This window comes from Macrotis lagotis, chromosome X (genome assembly GCF_037893015.1).
Source record: "Macrotis lagotis isolate mMagLag1 chromosome X, bilby.v1.9.chrom.fasta, whole genome shotgun sequence".
In the NCBI taxonomy this organism is placed as follows: Eukaryota; Metazoa; Chordata; class Mammalia; order Peramelemorphia; family Peramelidae; genus Macrotis; species Macrotis lagotis.
The window spans coordinates 404,157,991-404,166,021 of record NC_133666.1 but is presented as its reverse complement, the minus strand read 5'-3'; the positions used below and the strand labels follow the sequence as shown (position 1 = coordinate 404,166,021).

Genomic DNA, 8,031 nt, shown 5'->3' with positions numbered 1-8,031 from the left:
CTTCATCTATGCCCTATCCCATGTGATTTGGGGTAATAATTACCTCTCTGACTCTCAGGTCTCTCATCTATAAAATTATGGATTAGACTAGATGACTTTCTAAATCCTTTTTAGAAGAGTTTCCCAATTTCCTTTAATGCTAGTGCTTTCTTTCTGAGATTATCTCCCATGAAACCTATGTCTTGTTTGTAAATGGTTATTGAATGTCGTCTGCCCCATTATACAGTAAACTCCCTGACAGCTAGATGGCACTGTGGGTAGAATGCCAGCCCTAGAGTCAGGAAGACCTGAGTTCAGATGTGACCTCAGATATCTGACACTTACTAGCTGTGTGACCTTGGGCAAGTCACTTAACCCTGATTGCTTCACTGGACCCAGATGGTTCTGGAGGAGAAAAAATGAGGCTGGTGACTTAGCAACACCCCCCCACACACACACACACACACACATACACATATTCAAATCCAATTCATGTGCTTGTTGTGGAATCTCCTCTCTGATGTCATGGTCTTCTTAAAGAAGGACAACAGGTGCTACTACTCCCCCCCCCCGGTTCCCCTACCCTCCTCAAGAGCTGGAGCATCCAACCCCATTAACACCGAGGGCTGTCTCCGACATCTTAGAACATCTAAGTGCAGTAATGAGTAGCAACAAGTGTTTCGAGTGTGGACATTCTGGCCATTGGTACCAAGAATGCCCTACTGGAGGAGATCTTGGCCGAGGAATGCAGAGCCCTGGAAGAGGTTACCACTTTGTTTCTTCATCTCTTCCAGACATCTGTTCCTGCTGTGGTGAGTCTGGTCATCTTGCCAAGGATTGTGATCTTCTGCTATAACTGCAGTGGCCACATTGCCAAGGACTGCAAGGAGCCGAAACAAGAGAAAGGGTAGTGCTGCTATAACTGTGGCAAGTCTGGCCACTTGGCTCAAGACTTAGACCATACAGATGAGCAGAAGTGCTATTCATGTGGAGAGTTTGGGCACATTCACAAAGATTGCAACAAAGTGAAATGCTATAGATGTAGTGAAACTGGTCATGTAGCCATCAACTGCAGCAAAACAAACGAAGTCAACTGTTATCATGGAGAGTCAGGGCATCTTGCACGGGAATGCACAATTGAGGTTACAGCTTATTTCCCTTTGTTGCCCCTCCTTTTTCTGATTGATGGTTGTATTATTTTCTCTGAATCCTCTTCACTGGCCAAAGGTTGGCAGATGGAGGCTACTCCCAGGCCAGTGAGTTTTATTTGCCGTGTAAAAGGAGGAAAGGGGTGGAAAACAGACTTTCTGTATTTAACTACAAAATATATTTATGTTTACTTTGGTAGAGGTGCTATTATAATGCTTTGTTAAAGAACCCCCTGAATAGGGATTAACAAATGGGAAGAGTTGAGTCAGACTAGGAAACCCTTTCAGGGTTTCTTGGATGTGATCCCATGCAGGAGGCAAAAAGATTCTGGAAATGTCTTTGAACTTCCATAAGTAACTTTAATTGTAGTATAATAATGGCCTTGTATTGTCTGACCTCAGTAGTTATTAAATAACATCCAGTAACATCTGTATCAGGCCCTACATAGAGCATCTAGTCAAGTGGGAGTAAAAAGATGTATATGCCTGTTAATGGCCATGAGAGAGAGAGAGAAATCAGGATAAAAACCTAAACAGTAACAACTCCCATCACAATGTAAATGCTGAAGATACAGATGGTAAAGGCAAGGTTTGGAATAAATTTTTCAAAAACTAAATCTAAAACACAGAGTAAACATCAATGCTCAGAGCAAGAATAATTTAGAGCTATTCAGGAGTTACAGAGAAATGCATTTTCACAGAAATCAAGATATTATTTTTGTATACTTAGACAACTATTGAGTTTCATTTGCTATAATCAGTTTTTAAAAGTCAGATGGTAGGGAAGCTAGGTGGCACAGTGGATAGAGCACCAACCCTGGAGTCAGAAGTACCTGAGTTCAAATCTGGCCTCAGAAACTTAATAATTACCTAGCTGTGTGGCCTTGGGCAAACCACTTAACCCCATTTGCCTTGCAAAAACCTAAAATAAATAATAAATAAGAGCAATTGAAGTTCTAGAACATAGAAATGTAATTTTAAACTATCAATGAAGCTGGGGGATGAAGGGAAGTTTAACTTAAAATAAATAAATAAATAAAGGACAAACATCAAGCTCCCTGAAGACAGGAAATGTTTTTTGTCTTTCTTTGTATCCCCTATCACCTAGCACAGAGCCTGGTAGGGCATTTAATAAATGCTTTTTGACTTATCTTAGCGTTTAGCTCTTTTTAAGTACTGAAATGGATCTTATCCAAAGGAGTATTTCCAGTCAGTACAGTTTGCAGCCCATACATGCATTTCTTGCCCCTTTTGTTTCTTGTTCTTGTTCTCATAGATCCTCCATGGAATATCCATTGAATAGATGCCTTTGTACATTTTGGAGGTACCAATGCAGCACTGGGACTGCCCACCTATTATTTTTCATTCTTTCCATGTGATCAGCCATATCTCCTTTTGTAATCGTTTATTTCCTTGATGAAATCTCTTATATCACTTCTTGTATATAGCATGACACTGGAAAAATGAGATGTTGAATTACAATTAATTACACCAAGTCTATATATTACAGCCTACTTGCAACCACCATATATTTCTCCATACTTTGGAAGCCACTCCCAAATTCTTCAGAAACTTGTTGTTACAAGATTCACAACCATACAGCATCCTCAGCAGAATATTTGTTTTTTTGGTTTGCAACAGGGAAAACTCTGGGATCTTCTAAAAGCACTTCATAATTCCCCAAAAGAAATACAGCTTATTCTTGGGAAGGAAATGGATTTAAATCTGTGTTTCTTTGAATTTGGAGAAAAAACCTCTCACTCTCCCCCCCACCAAAAGTAACCTTAGAGTTCAAAGAAATGGAGGTATAGTATTGTGTAAATAGACATTCAGTCTTTATTTTATTCAACCAAAAGATTCTATCTTGAACAAGTTCTTCACTCTTTTAGAAACTTCTAGCCCCAACAAAATATTCTGATAGGATTAACTACAGAGAAAACATTCCCATTGGAACAAACTGATCTTCCAACTCCTAAGACCCAAAAGTTAAGTAAGACATTCTCTCCAAAATTACCTAATATCCATTCCTTATTAATCAACTTCACAAAAAAAATGTCTGGGTGGCCTCACTTGATAAATTCCTTTTGCCACCAGTAATTTCAGGAAGACTCATCTTCCTGAGTTCAAATTCAGCCTTAGACATTTATTAACTATGTGCTACTGGGTAACTCAGTTTTTAACCCTATTTTCCTCAGTTTCCTCATTTGTAAAATGAGCTGGAAAAGGAAATTGTAAACCACTCCAGTATCTTTGCCAAGACAACCCCAAATGGGGTCACAAAGAGTTAGACATGATTAAAATGACTAAACTACAACAATTTCACCCTATATATTATCTCTTTGTGTATAATCTATATGTGAGTGGTAAGTGTAACTTCTATGTGGGTATCTCCCTTTGTTCCCTGGAGTTGCTAGCTACTTTGCAAATACCCATCAAGTAATCTAATTTCATTTTTAATTTTTTGAGCTTTGCTTCTTGATTTATCGACCACTAGTCAATCTTTTAGAATCTTAGAGGTGACTGTGGCTCAGTAGAAAGGAGGAATGGGGGTGGTGTTGGAGACAGGAGACATTAGACTGAATCCCAGCTCAGATATAATTAACCATTTCACCATAGAAAAGTCATTTCAGGGGCAGCTAGGTGGCCTAGTGGATAAAGCACCAGCCCTGGAGTCAGGAGTACCTGGGTTCAAATCCAGTCTCAGACACTTAATAATTACCTAGCTGTGTGGCCTTGGGCAGGCCACTTAACCCTGCTTGCCTTGCAAAAACCTAAAAAAAAGAAAGTCATTTCAACTCTCTAAATTTCATTTTCTTCATCCAAAAAATGGGAATAATGATGCTTGAAATACCTTCTTCAAAAAAAAAAGACAAGCAAACATTAAACTACAGTATAGATGTCAGTTTTTTATTTTTATAATCAGAGATCTGAAATGGAACAAATTTATAAATATTTCTCTAATGATTTCTTGTTATCATCCATAAAGAGCTCTCTAATAGGAACTGAAAATGAACAATGAGTTGGATCCATAACTGAATAGACAAAAGAGATTACTGGGAAAATTCTTATATCTTAGGTTCTAAAATCTACTTGCGGGGTTATTCCTCTCACCTTGATCCATGTGTGTGCGTATGTGTGTATGTTTAATCCAGACATGTGATTTCCTTATTATAAGGAACCCAAACTTGCCTATGACATACAGTTAACCTTAGAGAGTTAGTCTGGTTGAATAGTTATGCATAGTCACATATCCAGTATGTGCCCAAGGCAGAACCTGAATCCAGATGTTTCTGATCCCAAGGTCCCTCCATTCACTAGACCATGCTAACTCCACTGATACAAAGTAAGATAATATCCAGGGGGATCAGAAAAGACCTTGAATAGTGTTGACTCTGAGCTATGCTTTCAAGGAAGTTTGGTAGAAGTTTGTCAGAAGTAAGGACAAAATGCATTTCAGGCATGATGCATCAGGTGTGAAAAGGTAGTAATAGAGCCATAATCCAGTAAAGGAGACTGAGAGGGACCTATAAGAATCACTAGAAGTGAATCCAGTGTAGCCAAGAGAGGGTGTCTAGTAGATAAGAGAGTGTAACAGAAAAGTGGAGGATGAGGTCAATGAGTAAAGACTAATGAATTAATAGTTACTTTTATTGCTTTTGGTTTCCCATTTCCCACCCTCATCAAACATTTGATAACATTTGTTATGGACACCTAACCAATTAGTTGTCAATAAAGTTGCTTTTAGTGAGGAGGGGGAGAAAACATTCCTCTTAAAAGAGTATTAGAATAATTCCCTTATCTATTATCTGTCTGCTGTCAAAAGAATTCCAAAAAATCACTTTTGATGAAAATCCTATAAAAAGTAACATATATATATATATATTCAATTGACAATATTTCTAAGATACTCTACAAATGATGTTTTTGAGGGTCTCCATTAACTACAATGGTGACTTTCAAGACAACCAATAGAATCCATTTTAGTGAATATTGATTCTAGGAACCATGGACAATTCCAGAAAAAAACATATTTTCTGGAAAAACATCTGTTTCTGGAAAGAGACTGAAGTCATTCTGATAGTCAAGTCATCATTTATCAAGTACCATACTGACACTATGCTAAAACAAAAGGGAGACAAAGAAAGGCAAAAAAAAAAAAAAAAGATCCTACCTTCAAGGGGCTCACAATCTAATGAAGGAGACAATATGGCTAGAGAACTGAATGACCTTTTGGGTCATCTAGTTCAATGCTTTTCATTTTACGGATGAGAAAACTGAGACCCAAGGAAGTGAAATTATTTCCCCAAGGTCATAGAAGCAATAAGTAGCAAAGACAGAATTCAAACAAAGGTTTTCTGGCTTTGCTATTCCCTATTTTGAAACCAGATTTTCTAGGAGGTCAAGTTCTAAATAGGGCATCATGGATATATTAAGCAAACTTGTTTTCCCCTCTTTTGTTGTTATGAAACATAGAATTTTTGGCCTACATGGAAGTACACACAAATTAATATCTCAAATTTTAAAAAATAATAAATGTTTAAAATTTTAAAAAGTTGTCTTTTTAATATCAGAAAACTAACATAAAATATAATGAAGTCTGAAGTAGTACAAGTAGATAATGCATATTTTAGAAAGTCAGAAAGCCAAACTGTAGAAGGGAAGGATTATTGAGGTAAATTATATAGAGAAACCTACTGAGCCCAGACAGAAGTCTTGTGGTATGAAAATAATTGGTCAAGGTCATTTCTGGGTCACTAACTACCACTCTGAGTAAACTCAGAGATGCCTGAATATAAGAAGAGGACCAGTATATGTATAAAAGAGATAGAATGGAAAATAACAATTAAGATGTTTTTTCAAGGAGAAAAATACTAGAAAATATTATAAAAATCAATCTGAATAGAATAAGATAACTTAAATTTGGAAAAGACCTTCCAGACTGTTTCTCTTATAACAAAGTGGTAGGTCTAGTATCCCAAGGCAAACTTCCAGAAGTAATCAACTTGAATTCTTACCTTTCTTTTGTCATTATCTTTCATTGAACTTTTGACTAATTAAATTTATTTTAATAAAGTAAAGTAGAAGCTAGAAAATTGATCCCTAAATGTGTAGGAGCTCTCAATTTCCAAAACAATGAATAATCCAATTCATTCATTATTAAATTTAGACAGAGTTCGACAGAAACCTATTCAGATATACATAAAATTTTTCTTATATATCTATCTATAGCTAAGTGAATTATCTCTTATCTCTAGATGTAGAGATAGATATAGACATATAGCTCTACCATTCACAACTGAGATATTCATATACTTAGTGCTAATCTTCCTGATAAAATCCTATCATATTTAGACTGACACCTTTCTGAGGGAAGGAGACAAAAGATAATACCACCCAAAAAGTGAGCAATGCATTCTTAAATTATTAAAAATAGACTAAAGAAGATCTGAAAAATGTTGTTTCAAGTAATTAAAAATCTCAATTTAAACTAACATGGCAACTCACAGATCTCCAATGGTATTTTTGTAGAATGTAGTAGGTTACTCATCCACATCAAGTGTCCTTTCTCTAGAAAATTTGTATGTGAGAGATGGTCTAAACATGGTTTGATCTAGTAAAATATGTTATAGTCTTGAATAGTTTGAATATGAGTGTGTGTGAAGACCTTGGATGGGTCTTAAGGCAAGTTTTGTTTTTATGAATATAATAACTGGATGTTCTAGAGACAAGTGGATGTGCTAAACAGATATCTAATTCATCATGTCCAAAAAAGAGCTCATTATATCATTATCATTCCACCCAAATGCACTCCTTTTCCAAATTTCCCTATTCTTTTTTTTAATTATATAAATATTTTATTTATTTTGCAAGTACATACAATGGTAGTTTCTACCAATCTTTTTTTGCAAGGTTTTGAATTTTACAGTTTTTTCTCCCTCCCTCCTTTCCCTTCCCCTCTCCTTCCTCAACAGAAGGCAATTTGATATAGGCTGCACATCGGTATCCATGATAAGCATAGATCAAAATTAAACATACTGTGAGAGAAGAATCATATCCAAAAGGAAAAAAAGAATACAATAGAGATAGCAAAATTACAAAATATATGACAACTTTTAGAAATTAAAGACAAGTTTCATTTAAACTCCACAGTTCCTTCTTTAAATACAAATGGTATTCTCCATCACAAATCCCCTAAAATTGTCCCTGATTATTGCACTGATGGAATGAGCAAGTGTATCATGGTTTACTATCACCCTATGTTGTTAGAGTTTATAATATTCTTCTGGTTCTGTTCATCTAACTCAGCATCAATTCATGCAGGTCTTTCCAAGTTTTTTCTGAATTCCCATCTCTCATTATTTCTTGTAGAACAATAGTGTTCCATCACATGCATAGTCGACAATTTATTCAACTATTCCCCAATTGATGCACAACTCCTTGATTTCCAATTCTTGCCACTACAACCAGAGGTGCTATGCGATTTTTTTTGTACATGTAGGATTTTTTACCCTTTTTCATGATCTCTACAGGATACAGACCTAGTAATACTGGATCAAAGGGTGTGCACATCTTAATTGCCCTTTGTGCATAATTCCAAATTGCTCTTCAGAAAAGATGGATCGATTCACAGCTCCACCAACAAAGCATCAGTGTCCCAGATTTCCTGCATCTGCTCCAACATTGATCATTATCTTTTAGGATCCTATTGGCCAGTCTGAGAATCATGAGGTGGTACCTCAGAGATGTTTTAATTTGTATTTCTCTAATCAATAATGATTTAGAGCAATTTTTCAAGTGACTATAGATAGCTTTGATTTCTTTGTCTGAGAATTGCCTTTGTATATGCTTTGACCATTCGTCAATTGGGGAATTTCTTGGGGTTTTTCTTCTTAAATTTGATTCA

General features: G+C 36.1%; 1 pseudogene; it reads left to right on the top strand.

The window, feature by feature from the left end:
• Positions 1–640: 640 nt before the first annotated feature.
• Positions 641–2,430, top strand: LOC141499197 (CCHC-type zinc finger nucleic acid binding protein pseudogene; annotated as a pseudogene).
• Positions 2,431–8,031: the final 5,601 nt, after the last annotated feature.